This window comes from Perognathus longimembris, chromosome 8 (genome assembly GCF_023159225.1).
Source record: "Perognathus longimembris pacificus isolate PPM17 chromosome 8, ASM2315922v1, whole genome shotgun sequence".
NCBI classification, from domain to species: Eukaryota; Metazoa; Chordata; class Mammalia; order Rodentia; family Heteromyidae; genus Perognathus; species Perognathus longimembris.
The window spans coordinates 68907573-68932533 of NC_063168.1; the positions used below are offsets into that span (position 1 = coordinate 68907573).

The 24961-nt window shown below is 44.7% G+C and overlaps 1 long non-coding RNA gene across 1 annotated transcript; it reads left to right on the plus strand.

The window, feature by feature from the left end:
- Positions 1 to 32: 32 nt before the first annotated feature.
- Positions 33 to 23179, plus strand: LOC125356721. Its single transcript, XR_007211954.1, has 3 exons — positions 33 to 1130; positions 15549 to 15552; positions 23169 to 23179. It is a non-coding gene; the product is annotated as an uncharacterized LOC125356721 (long non-coding RNA).
- Positions 23180 to 24961: the final 1782 nt, after the last annotated feature.

Consider the following 24961-nt stretch of genomic DNA (forward strand, 5'->3'; position numbering starts at 1 on the left):
GCTGACTTTGAACCAGGACATTCAAATCTCAGCCTCCTGATTAGTGAGGGATAGAGACACGTGCCATTGGTGCCTGAATGTTTTTATGTGTTTGTTTTCACTTGGTATATGTAGATAGACATACACATTTTCCTTAATTGTTAATGCAAGTTGGTGATGTTATTATTGTCCCCTTTTTACAGCTAAGAAAGTGGGGGGGAAAAAAGGTACATTTACTTGCACAGTATCTAGCAGCTGATAAATGGCAGGACCTGAATATAAAACTGAGTCCTGCTTGCTTTTTCCCGTAGTGCACAGTCTTGTCATTTCCTTGGCTGGCGTGTCACTGACCTAAAATAATTGTGTTTGGAGAATGCAGGCGGATTTTAATAGGGGTGGAACTGGTCAGTGCTGTAACTCAGACGCATAGTAAATATTTAGAGACTTTATTAGGGGTTTGCTCTCAGCACCACATTAACGAGGCTTTCTGCAGCTGGCTGAGGATTTATTTTTGTAAGGCATGAGTGGGAGAGGAGTTTGACATGTCTGAGTTCAGAGAAAACACTTGATGACACTAGAAGTAGTCTCCTTAGCACAGGAATGAATTATTGGTTTGTCATTGAATCACCCTGAGCCTTTGGACAGGTCAGGGTTTTATAATTGAACGTATGAATAGAAAGCATAGCAGGTGCTTTCCTGGGCTGTAGAGACAAGGGACCCAGTGAGGTTAGACACATGGATGGTTGGCTCTTCAAATACCAGGGTGAGATGGGTGCAGTCTGTCACTATATCTCCCATCTAGGTAAATAGAAGTTTTGAAAAACAATTATATAATTTTCCTTCCTTGCTGTCCTTGGGTAGTACAGAAGCTCAATATCCTTATTTTGAGGATCTTATTGCTCCAATCAATCCACTTCTAACAGTCTCTTTACCAGGTCCAGCTGAAAACTGTGGACAGATGTTCTGCTATTTGCAATTATCTCAGGGCCTGAGACTGGTATCTGCTTATTTAATGACTTCACTTTCTAATAAAAAAAAATTCTGTGTGGCATAGATAATTAGATTTTTTAAATGAAACTGGGAAATGGAGTGCCCCAAAGAATTTAATTGCAGTTTTATGAGAGATGGAGCATAAAAGCGGAACCATTCATGTCACACGTGTGGTTCTTGATCCCTGCTGCATGCACTCAAGGTGTGAGAGTATAAGGGTGTGGTCAGTGTGGCCTTGTACCTGCCCTCGGGGTAGCCCTCACTCCCCCAGGGAAGAAAAGGAGGGTGTACTTGCCCCAGTGACACAAACAAAGCACAGGAAGCAGGAGAACGAGGAAAATGCCATTGTTGGAATATTATAACAGCTCATTCTTCCCACATGGACATCATCTGTGAGCCACCTGAATTCCTCCCAGCATGGTGCACAGGGAGGAATCACGAAACAGAAAAGCACAGGCCCAGAAAGGCTGAGCTCCTGGGCTTCATGCTCAGCTCCATACCGTATATCCTGGGGAAGGCTTTTAGTTGAATGTTGATAAAGAAGAAAGGTTGGCTGTGATTACTTCAAAGGGCTTTTCCCTGTCAAGCTGGATGATTCTAATAAGTTCTTGGACTCATTTTGAGGAGCACAGGGCAAGAGAAACCTGGTTTCTCAAACAAGCTTGTCGATAGAGCTGGAGCTAGAGAGCGCCATGTGTGGATTCACAGAATGCTCCCAAAGACAAGAGAAATCTTGCTCTCCCTTCCAGAAGGGGAACTAATTTTGAGTAAGCATTCCAATACTTATTGGAAGTTAAGGTTATTGACAACAGAAAGAATAAAGAAAACAATGCAGGAGTGGAACACAGGCCCCAAACTACAACCATGTTTCAGAACTATCACTAACGTGAATGGGGGAAAGAGCTGGCCTTCACAGATGCCTTTTTCTGACCGCACTGTGCTCTTCCATTGATTTGAGCTTAATGTTCTATTTTTGGTTTGATGATTTTCAAAAATGAACATGCATACTTTCTGATCTTGAGAAGTAACAATCCAGCTACCCTAGAAGTAATGAACAGCATGCCTACCCTGCTCCCTTCAAGTTCTCTCAAACCCTGTGCTGTTGCTTGGCTTTATTTCTCAAGCATAAGTTGAGTTCTGACTCCACTTTTTGTGGTTAACTGGAGATAAGTCTCATAAGTCTTCTCCCTAAGAAGGCTTTGAACCTCAGTCCTCAGATCTCAGCTACCTGAGAAGCTAGGATTACAGGTGGGAGCCACCGATGCCCTGCTGTCTCATCTTTTTGAGTCTTATGTTTCCTTTGGTAAAATGTGGGCAGGGAAGCTTGCATAGATGGAGCAATGTAGGGTCTTGTCATCAGGTTTACAACAAGGAGGTAATAACCACTTTCAGCAATCTTCTGAGGAGCATCTGAACAGGCATTAGCCCCATTGTATAGGTGGGGAAACAGAAGTCTAAAGCTCTGAAGGAACTCGTGTAATGCTTTGCCAGGAAGGCAGCATCACTAGTATGTCCTGTAACATTGTGTGTGTGCTTTCACATCTCATGGTTGCTACCAGCCACACTGAAAAAAAATAGAACCATGTGTATGTGGGAAGCATGAAGTTTGTAAGCATGTGTCTTACTAAAATACTAAATACTCACCTCGAAAAGCTAGGAATTTCATGCTAGTCACAGGTACCTCCACACCTTAAAATTGAAGTAAATAATATGAAAATGCACCTTGTACTGTAAGTGATTTCCTGTGAGTGGCTGACATCCTTCAGTGTGTCCTGTCAAAAGATGCTATCCACTAGTAATAAGCTGAGCCTGGGGAACTCTGGGATATGGCCTTGCTGATCAGGTGATCTATAACTTCCTTTTCAGGCTCTTTCCTGTGTGGCTGGTGATCATAGGAGCGCAAGAGAACTATGCTCTCAGCTTCTCAAATGACAGAGTCAGATGAAAGACTGTCTCTGTGTAACTTTTCTACAGAAAGTTAGGGAGATTAGATGGATGTATAGGAGAAGAGGGAGACTTAAAGAGGAAGAGAGAGGGGAGGGGGAGGCTAATGGTTTTTCCAAGGCTGGGACAGGACTTCAGTTCTTACAATTCTGAAATCCACAGAAATAACATGTATGCCTGTTAGTTCTTGAGATTTTTTTTTTGAGGCAAATAGACTTGGATTGAAATCTTGGCTCTTCCAGTTTTCCCCACTTGTAAACTGAGGTTCATAATGTTTGTGTCTCAGGGATATTGTGAGAAAATAATGAATTAAATATTTATCAGTTCCCCTCCCTCCCTTTTTGTCTGAAGTTTGAAAAAATTTTGCTTGGAAAGTTTTGGATATCCCCTTTAGGTTCCTCTTTATTTATGGTTCTGGATGGAAAATGGCATAGTAATTCTCCTTCCTCTTGCAATCCATTTCTAGATCCCTTCAGATAGAGCCATGAAAGACTCTTCTGGGCTCCTGTCACCAGCTTATGAGTCTCTATTTTATATCACACCCCAAATTAACTTAGCTATAAAATTTATTAGATTGTGACAATGATAATTGGAAAATTCAGGCGTTGTATCTACTGTGTTATATTATTTTGTACATGTTCTTCTTTTCATTATTTTTTATTCATGTGGGTTTTATTCCCCTCCCTGGAATCCTTAGATTTCAAATCTTATCCTTGAATACCTTCACAAATAATAAGTAGGATCATAAGTCATTTTCTCACATATATGCATTCTCTTATTGTAAAGTCCAACGCTGCCCCCCCAAGCACTGCAATTGCTTATTAAGAAGCAAAATCTGTCCCAATCCTATAGAAGAACCCCACTGAGGGATGAATGAGGTTTTTCAGCTGGACGAGAAGAGCCTCAGACCTTCCTGGGAGTTGATATAATATGTGGCTGTCTATTCAGTTGCCTCTCTAAAGTATAAAGAATTCAGAACATATCTGGGCAAAGAATTTCAAAGAAGGATATGTGGACTAGTGTGTTAAAAATACTTCAGGGTAGCCATTATGTCCTGAAGATTGGGAAGACAAAGGGTGAGTATCCCACCTTGGATCATGATTGGTTGTGGCAACGTGGTTCATCTATACTAGTCAAAAGCATTCATGGCCAACTTTTACATTTTGTTAATTATACAAAAAATAGGAAGTAGATTAAATGGCCAATCTTGGCACAAAAGCAAAATAACAACATATTGTTAACTGGTTTCAAAAAATGTATTGGAACATAGTAGCAGGTAGCTCAGGCCTGTAATCCTAACGACTTAGGAGGCTGAGGTGAGGAGAATCTCAGTTTGAGGTTAGCCCAGGCAAAAAGTTCACAAAACCCCATCCAACCAATAAAAAGCCGGATGAAAATGCACACCTGACATCCCACCTGTGCAGGAACCATAAAGAGAGGGATCATGGTGCAGTCCAGCCTTGAGCTAAAGGCAAGATACTAATTTAAAAAAAAAATAAACAAAAAAGGGTTGGGTGCACACTGCAGGTGGTAGAGTCACTGCCTACCTGTGCAAATGTTAATCCACAGCTCGACAGGAATTCAAACCCCAGGGGGGGAAATTGTCATTGAGACACAGTAATTTTTACAAAAATTCCTTAGAAGCAAAAATAAGCTGGGATTTTTTTTTTCTTTTTGACAGCGTGTGTCTTATAATCAAAGTTTTACCATTGGCCTTGGGGGAAGGTAAAAGGGACTTTTTCGGGCTGACTCATCGCTTTAGCCTTGTGAGGAGGAACCAGAGCCAGAGTGAACAGGAGGAAGTGGAAAGCTCTCAGGGGAGCGTGAGAAGATCTTCCCTGGTTATTTCTCTGCTCTTAACTCGTTCAGTGATTGCGGACTTGCCACTCTTCTTCTCTTGCTCCTCGGAACTGAATTTAAGCAAATGATCTCCTCCTTTCCTCCGCTGAGAGTCCAGGAGCGGAAGCCAGGGCCCCAGAGGACAGGAGCAGAGCTGGAATGGGAAGCATCTGGCTACCTGTTGCCTGCTTCTATCCAGCCCCAGGCTGACCTGGAGTGAGGCAACAAGGCTTCCTATGCTGGCCTTGGTCTCCCCAGGGCTCCTCCCTCACTGCTTCTGTGTGGCTGGTGTGTCATTCGTAGGGCTGAGATGAGCAAGGGCTCAGGACCTGACAGGCAGATGACCGTAGCCCTGATGGTCAGCGGGTAGCCTCTGCTGTTGGTTGCCCTATACTCTGCAGTTACCCGGAAGGCTGTGGCTAAGCACTACTGAGGGTAGCAAAGAGGAGTATGGCAGCTCCCTGATGGAGAGCCAAGGTCTCGGGCAAGCCCAAGGAAATGGAGGGTTCACAATTACGTCTAAAGCGATTGGGAATTAATGGCTGATCAACTCCATTCCCCCTATTTGTCTCTCTTTTTATCATCTCCCATTTTTCCATCCCGTTGTTTCTGGAGGTCATGCTTAATGTATCATAATATTAAGCTTGGCCCTGGTGAAAGTTTAAGCTTCTAGAACCTGGTGAGTTTGTCAAGCCTACCTCTCTCGGAGGGCTCACCTTGCTCATTTGAGGACAACCTCTGCTAACAGTAACTGTGGCCAGAGCCCGGACCTGACCAGGGAGGGTGGTTTCCACAGTGGACAGTCTGAGACTGTGCAGACCATTGGAGTCCTTTGAGGGCTGTCCATGTGACCGACTTGCTTTGGGAGACATCTCCATGAGGATACGTGTGGGATGCAGACCCAGCTTCCTATTACAGAGGCCCAGGCCTGTGTGCACGTGTGTATGTGTGTGTGGGGGGGGTGTATGCGTGGTATGTGGATGGATGTGTGTGCATGATACATGCGTGAGCGTGCCTACTGGGTGGGTGGGGCAGTATGGATTGTGAGTGCTTGGAAGTCTGTGGATGTGCTCTCTTGGAGCGTCAGCGTGTGTGGTGGGAGGATGCCAGTTGTGTGAGTGAGTGGGTAAGCATACCAGGGTTGTTCTTGTGAATTTGAGCTGTGCATGTGTATGTGTGAATGTGCCTGGGGCACGAGGCTGGTGTGAATGTGTGTTGCACATGCATGTGCCTGGCGTGTATGTGTTTGGGCTCCCTTGCACATCTAGGGGGGTGCTGCTCAGGCAGAGGGCTGTGCCCTGCACACTCTGAACCTAGCTCAGATCGGCCCTGGCCTTTGTAGAGCTCACGAGTGGAATTAGCCTCTCCCTGGCGAGGCTCGGGCCGTTGTCCTTCGGCGTCCAGCAACCATGGAGAAGGGCAGTGCTGGCTGGCTGGAAGCACCTCAATTATTTTCTTCGGGTGAAATTTCTAATCCTTCTCCTTCCGAAACACGAAACCCTATAAAATTGAATTGTAGACACGGCTTTCAAAACTCAAATCATCTGAGCATGAGACTTCACCGTCATGCACATTTCTGCTTCCTGAGCTAGCAACAATGGGGAGGCTGGGGGCAGGGAGGGCACAGTCTGGGGAGTCCCTTGGGCTCCGAGCCGGCATCTCAGCTTCTTCCCCTGCCTAGCCCTGGTGAAGCCTACTTCCCTGTCTGTGAACCTCAGTTCCTCCATCTCTAGCAAGTTGGTAGGGGGTGCTGGCCGAGGCTGGGTCAGGGGGTAGGTCTGGACTCACTTGTCAGCCCCACAGGTGTTCTTGCAGTAGGGTGGGCAGCCTTATCTCTGGCCTGCTTGGTTAGTACTGCCAAGAGCTCTCTGCTCCATGAGAAGAAGCTGGGGTTTCCTCGGAATAACCGAGGATGGGTATGGGAGAGCCCGCAGGTGCGATGGCATCGTTACCTGCACAGCCCCTCCTTGAAGCCACCTGTGAGCCACAGCGCCTCCCTCCTTACCTGTCACACTGGACACTCAGTAACCTGCCAGGAAGGCAGAGAGCTGCCTACATTTACCCGGTAAACTTCAGTCTCAGGCGTAGCACATACAAACGAAGATCGATGCATTGTGCTTGCTATGTTGTGGTATAATCCATGTAAGTTATTTGTTTTCCTAACTAATGATTTACCAAGACCCAATGTGGCCCTTAATTTTTTTTCAAAACACTTTCAATTATATTAATAAAAATGAATTTTGTTACTTTTGCACCTATTCATTTCTTTTAGTTAATAGTTCTTACCTTCCAAGGCAGGGAATTTTATTCTTCTTCTGACGATCAAGACACTAGTGTTAAAAACACTTTTTTTACAACTTGATTAAAGACACAGCACAAGAAGTCAGCACCAGAATTTGGGTGAAATAGAGCTCTGAAAGTTTTCTGTCTTCTCATAATACATAGCTCACACACTTGTGGGCCACAGTTTCTTTAAATGAAAATGTAATCTTTTCTCCTGCCTTTTCTTGAGCCTCTTAAGCCTCTCAGCAAATAGAATCATAGTGTGATTTCTTTGTCTTTTTCCAGAATGGAGGTGATTGGCTCTCTCTACCACAATGTAAACTTTGTGCATATATCATCTTGTATTTCTTTCTAACAAACCTTTGTCATTGGCTTCCAAGATGCCAGACACTGTTCTGGAAACTTTCACACGTGTCATCTAATGGAAGAGGACATTGTGGTTTTCATTATGTAGAGAGTGAAACTGAGAGGAAGAGCCATGCAGTTATTTACTTGAAGGCAGATAGCACAGGGCACACTGTGGTTTGCTTTGTGAACCAGCAATTCACAGAGCAGAGATCCCTGGGGTGCTTGAGATTGCGTGTTGGCCCCAAACTACAGATCCCTTGTTGAAGTCTGAGCTTGCGCTTGAGTCCTGCCAACCCACCAGCTTCTACCCTCACAGTGTCGGTCTTCCCCAGTGTCTGTTTGTGGTCAAACCTCAAGCCCGTGGTTGTAGAGAAAGACACACTTCCTCTTGGCTTTTCCCACATTGCATCAGCCTGCACCATGTTTGGTTTATTTCTACTGACCCATACTCCTTTGTTTGTTAGTTTGTTTGTTTCATGACTCATCATAGACTTGAGCATATTGGGTGTTGGCTCCATCTTATAGAAGAGAAAATGATCATGTAACTTACCTAAAATCACATCTGAGCTGCATTTGCTTTCCTAAACATTCTTCTCTTATAAATCCTTTCACAGCCACTTCTTATGGACATTCTCCTATAAGCCTTCCCCAACTGATTACCAAATTCATTCATCTATCCATCCACATCCATCCACCCATCCATCACCCATCCATATCCATCCATCCATCCATCCGTCTACCCATCCATCATCCATCTACATCCATCCATCCATCCATCATCCATCCATATCCATCCATCCATCCATCCATCACCCATCCACATCCATCCATCCATCCACCCATCCATTACCCATCCATCATCCATCCACATCCATCCATCCACCCATCCATCATCCATTTACATCCATCCATCCATCCATCACCTATCCATCATCCATTCACATCCACCTATCCATCATCCATCTACTGAGCCAATGGACATTTATTGAGTACTCACAATGAGTCAAGAACTATTCTAGGTTGGTTTCTAAGAATCCAACAGTGAAACAGAGACAAAACTCCCTGGCCTCAGGGAGCTTAGATTCTGTTAGGAAAAAGTAGACAGGAATATACAAACAAGTAAAATGAAGCTGAGCTCTATGTACAGTAAAGGAGGACTGAAAGACAACAAATTGGTATTTCAAGCAGAATGGTCCAGTAAAGGCCTTACCAGAAGACCTAATGAAAGTGGGAGAATGACCCATGAGGATAAACAGGAAAATGCTAAATCAAGAGCTTAGTGTGCCCCGAAGCAATGGCAAGGAGGCTGGAAGCCATAGCCAAGTGAACAAGTGGCCCACAATTAGGTCAGCAAGCTGTCATCAGCAAGCCTGTGATCTCTGCACCTCTCGGCTCCCTTGACCAATATCACTGACTTCATGTTTATTCTCCTAGGTTCACTCCTTTGTTGAACAATTCCATGTGCTCCCAGAGGGCAAACCTGGGCTATACCCTCAGTGCAGAGTTCAATGCCTAGGACAGAGAAAGAGCACAACTTTCCTGAACACCTCTGCATGCTTGCTTCCTCTTCCCTCCCTTGCCTTCCTCTCCCTTGATTTTCCCTCCTGGTTCTCCTCTCCAGTGTTCTTAATGAGTCAGGCCTTCTTCTCTCCCTTTCCCTCTCCTCCCCTCCTGGATTCTGTTATTTTTTCTTTTCTCTCTCTCTCTCTCTCTCTCTCTCTCTCTCTCTCTCTCTCTCTCTCTCTCTCTCTGTGTGTGTGTGTGTGTGTGTGTGTGTGTGTGTGTGTGTGTGCTGGTACTGCCTGAACTAGGTTCCTTTAGAATTTTCACTCAAGGCTGGAGCTCTACCACATGGGACACAGCTCTGCTTCTAGCTTTTTGGTGATTAATCAGAGATAAGAGAGTCCCAGTACTTTCCTGCCCAGCTTTGTTTTGAACCAAGACCCTCAGATCCCAGCCCTCTAAGTATCTAGAATTACAGGTGTTCCCCACCAGCATTTGTATTTATTTTGTGGTTGTTGTTTGTAAAGCTAAGAGTCCTAAAGATGATTTGAAACATGGGGGTTTTGAAAGAATAGTGGCTCTACGTCTCACTTTGCAAGTTCTCTGTTGGGCAACATCAGGCAAGTAGGAATGTTATGGAAAGGTGAAGGGCCAGAAAAATCTGGAAGTGCGTGCATGTCTAGGAGAGGAGAGTGTTAATTACAGACCTTAGAAAGAGGAAGAGGGTTTCTCTAGAACCCTCAGGGATTAGCAGCAGGCAGGATCCCTGCAGGGGACTGGTGTTTATTAAGAATGACCACAGCTGGAACAAGAAGGCTCCTAAGAAACCCTGAAGTGTGGTAGGATTTCTGCCAGGACTTTCCACTCACAAGACTGCTGACTCAGAGGGTGGGGAGCGGGGGGGCTCCCACAAGACCTGAAAGCCTTTGTCTTTCGAGACCTTGGCTGAAAGCAAATAGCCTTCTTCCCAGTGGGGCCCTTCCCCTCACAGAGCAGAACACCGATCTTTGAGACACTGTGTTTCTTCTTGGGCAAGGAATAATACTGGGCAGTGCAGACAGGGCTGGAGAACAAGAGAGAGGAGCGCTAAGGAGAGCACTAGCCTCTGGTGACCACCAGGGTTGGCACCTCCCCTCTGCAGACTTCCCACTCCCTTCTTCCTGTCCCTGTCAGGCTCAGCCTGTATCCTTGGGACAAAAGAAAGTGCCTAACAATGTGTACTCACAACTTTTGAAGGGCTGGGATTAATGCGAACGAGCTTAAGGACACTCTGAGATTTGAAGGAGACTATTAAGAGTATTTGCATGAGTGATGAACTTGGGTTCTCAACCATGGGTGTGTGTGTGTGTGTGTGTGTGTGTGTGTGTGTGTGTGTGTGTGTGTGTGTGTGTGTCACCATTGCAAGATCAAGGAGTGATTGTTCGTGAGATTGGGGAAGAGAGTAAATTTTTTTTTATTTGGTGGGTTAGGTAGTAAATCTTGTTGAAAATAATTTTTAAGGCAAATTTTCTACTATCTTTGTTTTTATGCTTTCTTTTTTAGTTTCCCAACTCTTTTTTTTTTTTTTTTTTTTTGCTTTTGGGCTTTTTGCTTGTTTGTTTGTTTAGCTAGTACATGGACTTGAACTTAGGGTCTTGTGCTTTCCATTGGCTTTCTTTTGCTTTTGGCTTTTTTTGCTGGTTGATTAGTGACACGAATTTCATGGGCTTTTATGTCCAGACTGGCTGCAAACTGTGGTCATCATATCTCAGCCTCCTGAATAGCTCGGATTATAGGCTACCTGTGCCTGGTCCAACAGTTTGTGAAAGTTGCAGAGTACACAAGCCTTGCTGAGAGCCAGGGTGGGTGGGTCCAGTCCTATCCTAGGGGGACCTACATTCTTGTAGATCAAAAGCATTTGCAGTAAGATTAATTTATTCTTCAGGGTTCAAATGCATGCTGTAAGTTTTTTTAAAATGGGGTCACCAACCAATAACAAACACGTCTGATACCACATATTATAAGAGTCGAGAGTTAATTCTGTGTTGGCCAATGATCTAACCCAAGCATTCCCCTCTTCATCCTGCCCCTTGGCCTCCCATTCAGGGATATTTTGATATGAGTTAGAAGATCTGTACGAATTTCAAGGTATGAACAACAGGGCCAGGAGAGACTTTGTTCACCCAATGGCAAGTGGTAAGGTTTAGGGTAAACTCTATGTTTGTTTACAGCTAAATTTGTATCAGCTTTGTTCCTGATAGTATGTCCCTAGATATGTCTTTGTGCCTTCTTCCATCCTTCAGAATGATTGGTTTATCTTAGTCATTTGTTTCTGTAATTCAGTGCAATGCTTTAACATCATAATATTTATGTATATTTGTCTTATTACCAGTTTATCGATTGTTTTATTTCGCTGCTCTTACAGTAATGAAGGAACAGTCAAGATGGTTGCTCAACCTCTGAGGAGGCTTGGTGCTATGTAGAAACTGTCTGTGGACAAAAGGGTTGGGTGCAGAGCGGGGAAGTGTCAGAAGTCAGCCCTGTTTGGGTCAGCCATGGTGTGAATTATCATGAGAAGCCACGTTCAGGGTGCTAGTGTTCCCAGACCACTCCCCCCTCCCCCGAAATAGCTCTTGAGAACCAAGCTTGCTGGTTAGCAGCTGAGCTGCTGTAGAATACCTTCCATATCTGCCAGCAGGCAGGATGGTGAGCCAGCTTCAAATGTCTGAATTCATGATCAAGGTGACTCACTTGCCCTTGTTAGGTAGTTTGGTCTTTTCCTTGTCTTTCCCTTTCCAAGTGTTAGTAAAAGAGAAAGGAGAACAAAGCAAAGAAAAGGAGGAGAAATGGACTTCAATAGGAAAAAAATAGGAGCAGGAAAACTGCCTTAGTCATTGAAGTCAGAGCCTGCAAGTTTCTGACCGGAACAACTGCTTCTGGATAAGGAATTAAGGTCAGGGGTTCTTTGTGTTTATGACCTAGTGAAAAACTTCCAATGCTCTGACTGTTGTCCTTCCCTGTGGTTGTTCCAGGCTTGTAATTGGAATGCCGGGAACACATGTCATGGACAGCTAGAGAGCTTCTCTCTTGAGCTTAGGGAACCTTCCCTTGTCCAGAAAGGAACAGTCACACTCGAAGAGGAAAGTCACTTTTCAGTGTGACTACAGGGACCTGCTCAGCCTTGGGGGTAGAGCGGAGGCTTTAGTCTGTTAAATTGAAGAGATTAGCAGCTCTGGCCTTGGGCTGCGGGTTTGGTTCATTACACACCTTGTTCTTTTGTGCCATCATCTTTGATAATGAGGCATTGACCCAGAGACCAATGACAGCTTTATGATTTGTTGGTATTTTTAGCAAGTTCACACTTTGCAGAAGAGAATTTTTTTTTTCATTTTGATGGGGCGGTCTTGTTTTATATTGCACTCAGCAACAACTAAAGTATATTATTTTGTTCCTTTGCTTTGTCTTTTTACAGTTGGATTCTGAGCCATTGCTTATCTACTGTTAGGTCTTAGTTATCTCACCTAGAAAATGAATGTGATTCCGTTATATATATCCAGTATGATATGTGTGAGTGTGAAATGATCTAATAGGAGAAGACATCTTGCATTAGTTTTGCTGCAGTAAGAAATAGCCCCTCAATCTCAGTTTTTCATAAGCGCAGACACGTCTTATGCCACATGTCATGACTACAGGTAAATGTCTGTGGTCCTGCCCCACATTTCTTTCTCCTCTGGGTCCTGAGCTGGAAAACCGGCTGTTTTATTTATTTATTTTGAGAATGTGTCATGCTCATGACAGTCAAGACAGTGAGAGGAGAGTGAGCAAGGTGACAGAAACATGAGATGGCTATTGCCGGTCCTGCTGGGATGTGGCTCTTTATTCCACTCACATTCCACTTGTGGGACTGGGCGGATGTCCACGTCTCCCTTCAGTCTGTCCCTCGCCCAGGGGAGAGGCCTTGACACATGCAAGTCACCTGGAAACCAGCAAGGCCTTGGAACTTTTAAGAGTGGAGAAAATACTGTACACTCACCTCCAACCTGGAAACCTATTATACACCATATGAACATTATGGTCTTACTGAAATAATATCCTATGAGGAAATGAGAAATCCCTGGTGCTGATATTTTCGTGGGAATATCACATTAATATATAGCAATGCCACGATGGAAGAAATGGTGTGTCGTATCCCCAGATCTTAGAGGAAACCTCGCATTCTCTCTGGGGATATACGCTGCTGCTCTGAATAAATAAATGACTTTGGGGTTTTGTGGCTGCTTTGATATTCTGGAAATCTAACAAAGTCAAATACATTTGGTCCTCCATACCATGGCTTGCCTACCTACAGTCCTGAACAACTGCACATGGAAAATATTTGAAAGACGTGTTGCCTTGTTGCCGATGTGTGTATGTCAATTATATCTGTACTGAACACGTGCTGACAGTTTCTTTGTCATTGTTCCCTAAGCCATACAGTTTAACAACTATTTGCATAATATTTACATGGTTGTAGGTACTTTAGGCAATCTACAGATGATTTAAAGTAATAGAGAAAATGTGTGCAAGTGTAGAAGGTATATATGGAAGCATCACACTTTCTTACAGAATGGATGTGAGAATCTTTTGACTTAGATGTCCAGAGGAAAAGTGAGGTATTGAGAAATGACTGTATATTTAGAGTCTCCATAGTCTATTGCAGATAAGCATTATTTCAACTACGTCCTAGAGAGATGCATGCTTATAGTGTTTTTTTTTAATTAAAGTATAATTACACCCCTAGAACCCTTTTCCCCCACTAGGATGGACGTTATGCCATCATATCAAAGAATCCTCCTGCTATAAACGCCAGTCAAGGTCCCAGCCATTGTTGCTGAGCGCCGCATCCTCAGCAGGGACAGTAATCGCACTGTGGTTTTCCTAATCATTGTTGTGTCTTTGAGGCTAACCAAAACACTGAATGTTGTGGATATCTTTTTCTTCATTCTGACTGTGCCTACCCTGTCATCCTGGAGAGCAATAGTGGCCTTTACAATTTAGAGGAAAGAACACCAATGAAGCAAGACTTGAGGTTAGGAACAAAGGCCTTGCAGTGGTCTCTCTCCTCAGTGGCGTTTCTCCCGGGCAGATAAGACCATGTGGACCATGGCCCCTCTACTCATGAGCTGTATGGCTTTGAGAAAGTTATCGGATCTGCCTTCATAGATAGCATTGTTCACTTCTATGGAGTAGGGATAGCAATAATAACACTTCCCCTTAGCAATGTTGTGAGGATTTCATGATCTATGGAAAGCATTTGGAGCTTGGGTAGACAGGGACACTGAATAGGATTCCTGATTGAGCAAGACTTAAAGTGAGTTCCTTCTTGAGTCTCCCGTCTGTGGGGGATGGCATGGGCGGGAGTTTCCCCACAGCAGTGCTTATTTGAAGCATAAGAAATATTCATGGGGACTTTGTTTGCCTGTGTCCTAGGCCTCTGGATTGTGTCTCCCATGATGGACTGAGATGGGCAGAATATGGGGGGTCTATGTGTGTGAAGTAATAAAGTACGGCTTAGGAAATGTGCATGGAGTCATGGCTCAGAGCGGTTCATGGGATTCCAGGGGAGGCTGACAATGCTGACAAGTGCCTGACTTCCCAGAGTACCTCGGCAGTGGGAGGCACCTTTTACACAAGACGTGCCATCATTTCCCTCTACGACCTTGATTCGATAATGTCCTAAAGGATCAGTGTGAACTGCAATGCGAGCCTGAAAAAGCAAAGCGTCTTCTCCTGTTTATGCTGTAACTGCAATTACAGAACCTTTTCTCCTCTTTATTGCGTATTGGGGCTTGAATTCAGGACCTCATGCTCTCATTTGGGTTTTTCACTCAAGGCTGGCCCTCTACCACTTGAGCCATACATCCACTACTGGATTTTTGTTACTTAATTGGGGATTTGTCTGCCTGAGCTGGCTTTAAGCCTTGGAGAGAGAGTGTGTGCTTTCCTAATTCAGAGAGCCACAGGGGAGGATCACATGTGCCCAAGAGAGGTAATGGGCCAGGTGGAGCCTAGACCCTACCTAGAGCGCCTGTAAGATGGATTTTGAACAAGGAGAAAGCAAAAGAATGCCTACTGAGCACACACTATGTGCCAAGCTCTGGACTGGGTCTCATTTTTTAACAACCTTGCAAAAGACTCTGGTACAAAAAAATGAGAAAACTGAACTGATGAAGAGGCCTGTGGTCAGGTAGCACACAAGGTTTCAGAACACGCCCCAGGTCTGCTTAAAATTTAGACCTGTGTTCATTACTTAATATTTGAATGTATCGATTTATTTTTTTTCCTTTGTATCAACTGGTATGAGATAGGACACAAAATTCCATTCACTGATTTGCATGATCACAATTAATGACTGTAAAACATCCTTTTAAAAGGAAGACTATATCAGATGTGCTTTCATCGCTTGAACAACTGACATATCTTCTGCTATCTGGTGTGTATTAGACTGGGTTCTTCAGAAAATTAGAACCAATGAGAGATATGTAGAGATACACACACACATACATACATACATATACAGAAAAGGGGATGGGAGAGGGAGAGAGAAAGGGAAAGATACTACTGATTTAAGGAATTAATTCACATAGTTATGGAAGCTCAGGAGTTTTGAGATCTGCCGTTGACAAGACCCAAAAAGCTAACAGTCCTGTTTCAGCCTGAGTCTGAAGGGCTGATTACCAAGAGAAAAAAAAAAAACCAGTCTACGTTCTAAGCAAATCTAAATTCAGGAGAAGACTCATTTCTTAGATGATAGACAAGGCGAGAGCATTTTCCCTTGCTGTGCATTTTGTTCTGTTTAGATCTTCAACAGGCACTTGGAGGAGGGCCATCTACCTAATCAGTCTACGGATTAAAATGTTCACCTCACCCAGAGACATCCAGAATAGCATTTTACCCATAACTGGGCATCCCTGGGCCAGTCAAGTGGATGCATAAAATGAACTGGCCCAGAGAACACGTTAATGAGTATAATAGAAGTTCAGGAAATGAGGGGTTACCAAGAGGAGGCTCTAACTCTTCTCCGGGCTTCCTTTGCCTTACAGGAGGGCCACAGCCTGCTTGCTCCAGGGCCGCTTTGTTCCTTGCATGGACCAACTCCTCTAGATTCCTGAGATTCTTCCTCTGGCCTATTGGAGCATGCTCCATTTTCAGAACAACATTTAAGCTGGAGGCAAGGCTTCTAAATTCCATACCCTTGCACAAGCCCAAGATACTTCCTTGCTTGCCTTAGCAAATATTTGTGGGATAAATAAACAAGCCAAGAATAGGTGAGTTCATTCATCTAGAGAGGCTCACAAATGCCAAACCTAAGTCACTGGTAATTTTTGTTTGTGGTTATGAAACTGCTGGCAAAAATGAAAAGAATGTTGTTTCTCATAGATCGATTCTACTTGCCTTCCAGTTATCCCCATTATATCTGCAAGTTCAATGGAAATATGATTTCACAATGAATAAATACCATCATTATTCAAGTCTTAGCTGCCAGGACCTCTACTACAATTAAAACAGAAAAAAGTACATATATATGCATTTTTCATCTTGATGTTAATCAGTTTGCTTGATGTGTCTTGTATAGATGAGGTATACCTAATTTGCTGCTGGCTGATCTTTAGGAAGCTCTGTGTGTGTGTGTGTGTGTGTGTGTGTGTGTGTGTGTGTGTGTGTGTGTGCAGGAAATTTACATCCTGCTTTGTTTTTCTGCTCTACTTTCTTCTTATTTCCCATAGCAATAATTGACCCCCTTCCATATTAAAGACTCCCCAAAGGTAGAAGAAAGCATGCACAGCGATGCTAAAATCATCTTCCATGTGATTATCTATGTGTGGCCTCCAAGGAAGTTACTTCTGGAGCCTAGTTAATTCTTGACTTTAATCAGAGCCTGAAAGCCCCTAATCAGACTCTGAACTTGGTAATGGCAAGTCTTTTCACAAACATCTGGGAAGCAAGCTTTTGATGGACAGCAGTATTTAAGCTAGCAGCCCAGCTAACAGATGCCTCCGGAACACCACGATGTGTTCTGGCTCAGGATGTGGAAGATTATGTAGCAGGAGACGTGAATGACTATCCAAAACCAGAATATGGGAGTCTTCAGAGGGTCTTGCAAATTCCCACATAGCTGGGTGGCTGTTGGTGTAATGATTCCCCTTCTCTCTGTGACAAACGCTGAATCCTCTGTGACTCAACTTGTCCTCTATAAGGATGGACCTTTGAGGAGAGTCTCTGTGATTCTCATTGTAACCCCTGTTTGGGAAAGGTAGAAACTGCAGCGAGCAAGGTGCCCACCCCACCTCACACCAGCTCTCTAGCCTTAGTCGAGGCACAATAGCAAAGTCCTGAGAAGTGACAAGTGCCTTTACCTTTCCGGGCCCAGCAGAAAGATGAACTTGATTTCTATTCAACAAAAACATTGGTTGAATGTCTGCTGGCAGTTAGGCTCTGTGCCAGGCAGTTGGGGGTGGGGGTGGGGAGGAGATGTGCTTTCTGCTGTGAGGACCAGCCTGATGGAGAGCTGTATCCCACTGCAAGTTAGAAAATTAGGCCTGAGAGAAAATGTTCGGAAGGAATCATTTCCTTTCTTCCTTCCTTCCTTCCTTCCTTCCTTCCTTCCTTCCTTCCTTCCTTCCTTCCTTCCTTCCTCCTTCCTCCCTCCCTTCCTTCCTTCCTTCTTTCCTTTTTTCTCCTCTCTCTCTCTCTCTCTCTCTCTCTCTCTTTCCTGTCAGACTTTGGGCTTGAACTCAGGACTTATGAGCTGTCCCTGAGCTCTTTTGCTCAAGGAAGTGTTCTACCACTTGGAGACACAGTGCTGCTTCCGGTTTTCTGGTGGTTAATTAGAAATAAGAGTCTCATAGACTTTCCTGCCTGGGCTGGCTTTGAACCTCAATCTTCAGTTCTCAGTCCTCTGAGTAGCTACAATTACAGATGTGAGACACTGGTGCCCGACTGATGATTTGTTTCTTGATCCAACAAAAGATACTTTTAAAAAGAAATGAGTTTGGATGGGCACTAAAGACAGGACAATGGTCAGGACTGATGTGATCCCCAAAAGCATGCTCAGAGACTACTCAGTTGTAGAAGAATATAGATGGTACGAAGGATATTGTCATTGTCATATTGTGTGGAAATGTCTGAAAATGGAATATGATTAGATTTGTGGACAGGGTGTTGATAAATAGTTATTTATCAGCGTTTGCACGTTTCATTTACCTGTGACTCTTTATCTTTAGAAAAAGCTTAGGTGTCCATTGAAGTCTGTGGAATCTTTGTCTGGTCTGGGCAAGTCTGAAGCTGCTCAGCCATGCTTCATTGGTGATTTTGAATAATTCAGACAGGATTTAACAAGACTGTTATATGTTAAAAAGACCATGTCCTCAGGCCTTACTTTCTCCAGCTCTTTCTGCCTACAGGTACCTTACACTGTTACGTGAATATCATTGTTTAACCTCAGAGACTGTGGGATAAAACCATTCATTCATGCATCTGATAAATATTTATTGAATTTCTACTTTATGCCAGGCATTGTGAATATACCAGTGAAACTGTCAATACTAATTAACTTTTTAAATGTGGAAGGGATGTTAGTAATAACATAATAGCTAAGATGAATGTGATAAAAGAACTAATTGATGCTATCTATTGTATAGAAAACTAATAAAATATAAATGGTTAGCCTTAAGGCAAAAGTAATAAGGTAATGTTTGTTGTGCTCTAATGTATTTGGAGGCCAGTAGGAGAGGTGGGGCAGAGTAAAGGGAGTTGTGACAGCTCTGGAAGGGACGTGTTTGAAGATCCATCTGGAGTGTTCTTACCCAAATGGTGACCTATAAACAAAACTACTAAAGATGAGGGGAAAGGAGAGGAAACCTGGAGGAAATGTTCCTAGTAGAGAGAAAATTCAGTGTGACTGATGAAGAACAGCACAGAGAACAAAAGAGAGAAGTAGAGGGTGATGTCAGAGCAGCCCCAGGGAGGGGAGAACTTGGACCCTGTGGCTAAGGGAAAAGGGGCTTACTGGAGAGATTAGATCCAAGAAGGGTCCCAGGAGCATGTGGGTGCTTACAACGTCACTGTGACTGCTTACGGGAAGTAGACAAATTGGGTCAAGAATGGGATTTTAGCTTGGTGCCAGTGGCTCACACCTGTAATCCTAGCTACTCAGGAAGCTGAGATCTGAGGATCACTGTTGGAAGCCAACCAGGGCAGGAAAGTCTGTGAGACTCTGATCTCCAATTAACTACCAGAAAACTAGAAGTGGTGCTGTGGCTCAAAGTGGTAGAGTGCTAGCCTTGAGCAAAAGAAGCTCAGAGACAGCACCCAAGCCCTGAGTTCAAGCCCTACATCCTACCAAAAAGTGGGGAGAGGGGGGGCTGGTGTGTTGTGAAGAGAGTCCAGCTAGACTAAGGACTGAGGGTTATGGAAGGATACTGGGGATGTTTAAGTTAATGCCAGAAGGATTCCCTCCAAAATGAGGAGGAGGCTAACATGACTCAGTGCGTTTGTCCTGGGATTTTCATTAGCTAAGAGGGAGAGGTAGAGAGATTAGTTTACATAGAGGGAATATATCAGAAATTATTTTACATAGAGGCAAAAGAATGCCAGTGGGACTCTGGGAAGCTTGGAAGTGTAGCACTGGTCCTGGGACAGAGTCTTGAGAAGAAATAGAGGAAATAAAGAATAAAGCTAGAACTTTGGGTCAGGGAACTGACGAACAGAGCTTTGGCAATGAGAGGCTGGGCTTCCTTACTAGTCAAAGGAGGAGCATCACTGAAGATGTTGAGCAACAGGGCGATGACGGAGTCAGGGCTTCTCTGCTTCAGGAAGGGTCTTCTGGCAGACATAATAAGGAGCTAAATCGAGGCAGCAGTACAAGTAGGGATGAGCAGATGGGGAAGTTCACAGGACATAGCATTCAAAAGCACCAGGCCGTGGTGTGGAGCTGGTCCCCCATGAAAACCCACATCAGCTTTCTGGGGACAGTGGCCTTGGTCTCTACGTCACACGCATGCGTCACCCTTACCGCCACCCTCTTCTGAGCCCTTGCGTGTTCAGGCTTCACTTGCTTATGACATGAAGCGTACTTCTTTTGGGGACTCTGTGATGAGCATCCTATCTGCTTTAATGGACTAGAAGAGCCCTGTACGAGAGACTCTTACCTGTGCCATGTGCCCATCTGAACAAAGCGATTGTCAAGCCTCAGAGCTGGCACATCCTGGTCTCCTTGGGCTCCTATGGTCCCATCTCTTCTTCTCGTGCATCTGCTCTGATCAACTGCATTCGGCATTGTCAAGAACTGTTAAGCAAAAGCAGTTCCTGAGGCCCCGGAACTGGCAATGTCATAGGAAGGGACCAAAGACCAGATGGGCCGGAGCAGGGTGGGCCAGGCCCAGGCTGCCTGCCTACTCATTTTCCCTAGAAAACCAGCTGTAGGACTATAGCCATCATGCCAGAGGATGCAAACCCATTCAGGGCCCTAGATTGTCTCAGCCCTCGGCCGGGGATGCAGAGACACTGCAGGTGACAGCCCTCGAGAGGATCCACACTGGCTCCAGGAGGCCAGAGGGCAGTGAGGGGAGGAAGGGCCTGGCCTGCAATCAACTCGGTGTCATCCTGGGCCTGTGGCAGGCAGCTCAGGGGAAGAGCCTGTGCGCAGGCAGGGAAGGTTGGCTTCCTCCTGAATCTGCCCATAAAAGGACAAAAGCGCTGCTATCTGGTTGGCATTGGGTAGGATGGCTGATGATAATTTTTTTTTTTTTAGTGTGGATTTTTTCCCTCTTTCTGCAAGGATGTGTGCGCATGTGTGTGTGGGCGTGCCCGCTTTCACAGTTTGTAGCCTGTATGTGCTAACAGATGGATGCAGCCTATCTTTTATCCGGTGTTACAAAAGATAAAACTGAAACTCGATGACATGTTGCCTCTTCGATTTAAGAGAGAGGAAAAAAAAATATATATATATATATATACATATATACATACTCTTCAAGGGAAGCCCTTATGGTGGAAAAGAGTGGTCCAAAATCTCATCTGGCATTTCTTAAACAGCGAATGGGTGTTCTCCTTACCCCTCTTTGACTTCTCCAAACTAGCTGATCTCTTGTTAGAAGTAGGCCAAGCTTTAAGGCAATCATGAATTATATATCACGGTAGCTATCATTACCCAGGAGCCTTGAACAAATGCCCGTGGATTGAATTTTACAGGCAGCAATTTCTGTCATTGCATTCATTCTGCCTGCAATGGGCTAGAAGCCTTTTACAACATGGCACAGATGAAGCAGTAATGCTAATAAGGGAGATTGTGCAACGATTGGGAATGTTCCTTTGTGAAAGGAGGCTTTTATCCCCCATCCACACTGCCTGCGCTCCAGGTACTTAGGTTGGCCATCTTCCTGTCTTGCCTCATTTAAGCAGCAGTCAGAAACAGCCCGAGTGAGAGAGCTCTATGGGAGATAGCGGTGGCTGGAATACGCTGGGTGTTTTAAGCCCATCCTTTCTGGCAAAGGATTTTCTATTTCTTCTGAATATCAAATCTCTTTTTGCATGTCTGTTTATTCACTGAGATTTCAAAAGGGCCTTGTGAGAATTCTCCTTTTGTCTGAAATTAGAAACACTCATGGGATAAATAGGAAAGGTGGATTTGAGAGTCCTGGCATTATGCCTCCTTACTGCTGTGCCAGCATCAGAGAGCTAGCCCAGATCCAGGGCGCGAGAAGACGCAGTTACAGAGGACAGAGCTGAGTAGAACCTGAGTAGACCTGAGAACTGTGGCAGCCAGTTCTAAGTGGGAATGTTAAAGTTCTGAGTGCCCCTTTGTTCAGCCTTTGGAGAAGCTAGGTCTAGTTCTATATGTGGGCTTCTCATTTGTTTTTAATCTGTAATCATCATGTATTAATCGTCTCACTTTATTCTCATGACACTTCCGGGATATGGAGTGTGCATGATGTTTTTGTTCCATTTGAAAGATAAAAAATAACCAGAAGTCAGAATGGAGAAGTAGAGAGGAATAGATGAGAACCTTGAAATGGGTGACATTGATCAAGATACATTGTATTCATAAGTTGCTTTGTTAAATGGCAACTCTTTCATATAGGTACTTACAGATAATACATTAAATAAATAAACTATTTCTTAAATAATGGAGAAGGAACTTAGCTGTAGTCATTACTGCTGGAGCAGGAGTACAGATGTAGATATGGATGTAGATAAAAGAACTTGACAGTATAGATAATCACATGAAATAGAGATGGGACACTATTGCCCCATCCATATCATATAATAAAAGGCAAACCCTACACTCAGAGTGTGGATTATTCCTTGCTGACTTCCACTCCCGTGCTGGGCACCAACCACCTGTGTGGTGGGAATTTGGCTGGAGAAAGCTTCCCAGAGGGACAGTGCCTGAACTGCATGGCCCCTTGCCAGGCAGAGGGGACAGCATGAGGATGGGCGGGGGAGGGAGTGTCCGGCGGAAGGCTCAGAGCAATAAACACAGACAGAAGTGACGAAGCTCCTGATGTGCAGAACAGCATGCGGCAGGGTGTGGCAGGAGTGGAAGAAAATGAATGGGTGGGATGGGGGGGGGGGGATAGGAGAGAGGCCGGGACTGGAATGAGGGACAGAGGCCAAGAAGACAGAAGAGGGCCCGACACCTTCCCCACCCTGGGACTTCAGCAGTGGCAACTGTCATGCTGCACTTAATTGCCACTTCATGTCGTATTTTCTTTTATCTCATGAGCTGCTGGGGAATAACAGTGAGGTGCCAGCTTTGTTCTCAGAGGTATAAGGATCCTAGGAAGTGGGGAGAGTCCACAGGGTGAGGGCCTTGGAGATTCTTCCTCCCCACCATTGCCCCTCTGTCTGAACACCAGCTGGAGCTCCGTAATTGTCCTGTGGGCCATCAGGTATGCAGCCACGTGCTGGTCCCAAGATAGGTCACAGCTGCCATCCTTCCCGTCACCTGTAGCCACTCCTCAGCACTGAAGGTGACCTCCTGCATCTATGGACTCTGAGCTAACTCTCCAGCAGCACAACCGCTGGTAAAAAAGAGAACAATAAAGCGAGCTGCAGCAGAAGAGTAAACACAAGATTTCAAATCGGATACCTCTGCTTTTGACTAGCTGTGTGAGCTCAGAAAATCCCACGAACCTTTGACTCTGCGTCAGTGAAAGGCTGGATCAATTCTGCGTGAATCTCTTTTGATAAAGGTTTGCTAAAGATAGGAGTAAATGTTGGCCACCATTAGTGCAAAACAAAATTCAGGCTTGCAGTCCAAGATAACAGATGTTTAATAATAGTAGAGAAAAATAATTTTGCCATTACCCATTACGCTAGTTCAGGTTGCTGTAATGGAATACATAGAGGAGTGGTTTGAACGACAGAAATGTATTCCTCGAAGTTTGGGTGGGAGGTCTAGGAGTCCAAGGGCAAGGCTCCCAACAGCCCAGGGTTGGATGAGGGTCTGCTGCCTGGCATGCAGAGACAGTATGCGGTAGAGAGGAGATCACTTTCTCCAGCCCTTTTCAGTCATGCTGCTCCTGCCCTGGACATGGTAGCTCTGAATAAAAAAGAAAAGGATTCTGCTTAAGGTCTGAGCAAAAATCAATGAAATCCATTTGCTACTTAGCCAACTATACTTCTATACTTTTCTTAACCTGGACTTGTCTTGCTGGGATGTAGATACGAAAGATAAATAACATACAAGGGATGAAGAGACCATGTTAAAGACAGTGCTGGCATATTATATATGTATACATATGCACATATGTATGCATATGTATGCATCTATATGTACACATGTGTGTAGATATGTATTATTCTGGGGATTGAATCCAGGATCTCCCTATGTGTTCTAGGCAAGCATTCTACCATTTGAGCCATGTCCGTAGCCCGGAGCTGGCTTTTAGACGTGTTTGGGATTGTTCTTTCCCTGAAGCTGCTGTACTTTCCTCCCAAGGCCCTGGGAGTCCTATTTGAGTTGTACCCTTTTATTTTCTGAGTTCCAAGAACAAGAGTTCTGAGCTCCTTGGAGAGAGACTGTAGAGAACTCAAAAGATCATTCTCTCCAATAAGGTATGAGACTCATTCTGGAGACTCAACAACCTGCTTTCCACTGAGAGCCACTGAGCAAGGCACCATTGGGCCTGGGACAGTGTTCTTCCCAGTCATGGCCCTCTTCCATGGAGAAGCCAGGCACAGGCCCTTGCTCAGGTGGCCTCCAGCTCTCCCATTCGGGGAGTTTAATTTATAGTTGAGTGAGTTATCATTCATGAACCAGGAAGGGCAAAATTATCCTCATTATTCTGCTCCCAGTACTGGGGCCTGTGAAGCCACTGGGTTCTGCCACATCTAGAATTAGCTCAAAGCCCTTGGGATTTTAATTAAAGGGCTTTGTGAGTCAGACTGTTTATGGTCAGCTTCAGATCTTTAGGGAGACACAGAGGGAGGTCCCCATTCAGCGAGGCCTTTAGAGTACTTTAGAAATCAGCTGCCTTATTCAGGGCCAAGTCTGGAGTCTCACCTGTGACTCAGGCAAGGGCTTGGCCAACTCCAGGCTCTGATGGCACAGGGACAGTAGGTCCGTTGCATGCATGGCGTTGGTCTTTTCAGTGTGAGGGAAGTCTGAGCTGAGCTCCCCTTGGTGGATTCTCTTGTGGTTTCCAGAGCTTACCACACAGCCTGTTAGTGTTGCTCACCCAACACAGTTTCCACTTTGGGTGGTTTGTGCTAAGTGCATTTTCCATCCCCACTGGCCCAGGAAATAAAAGGAGGGTGGCATAGTACGTGTGGAAAGCAAGGCTGCCTGCTGTGTCTTTAACAATTGCTTCTCCAGAGGGGCACTTGAAAGCCTAGCCTTTTCAAATATTTCAACTCCTGTTACAAAGGGACTTAAATACAATTGCTCCTCTGACCATAGCTGTCCGGGTCTCCTGCATAGGGATTATTTGTCTAAGAAGAGTCTCTGGGGTTGAACATAACACCATTCCTTCCTGCAAGCTTTCAGACTTGTTGAAAGCACACTTGTCACATTTCTCTACCACCGAGTGTCCCTGTGAAGGGTTTTTTACAC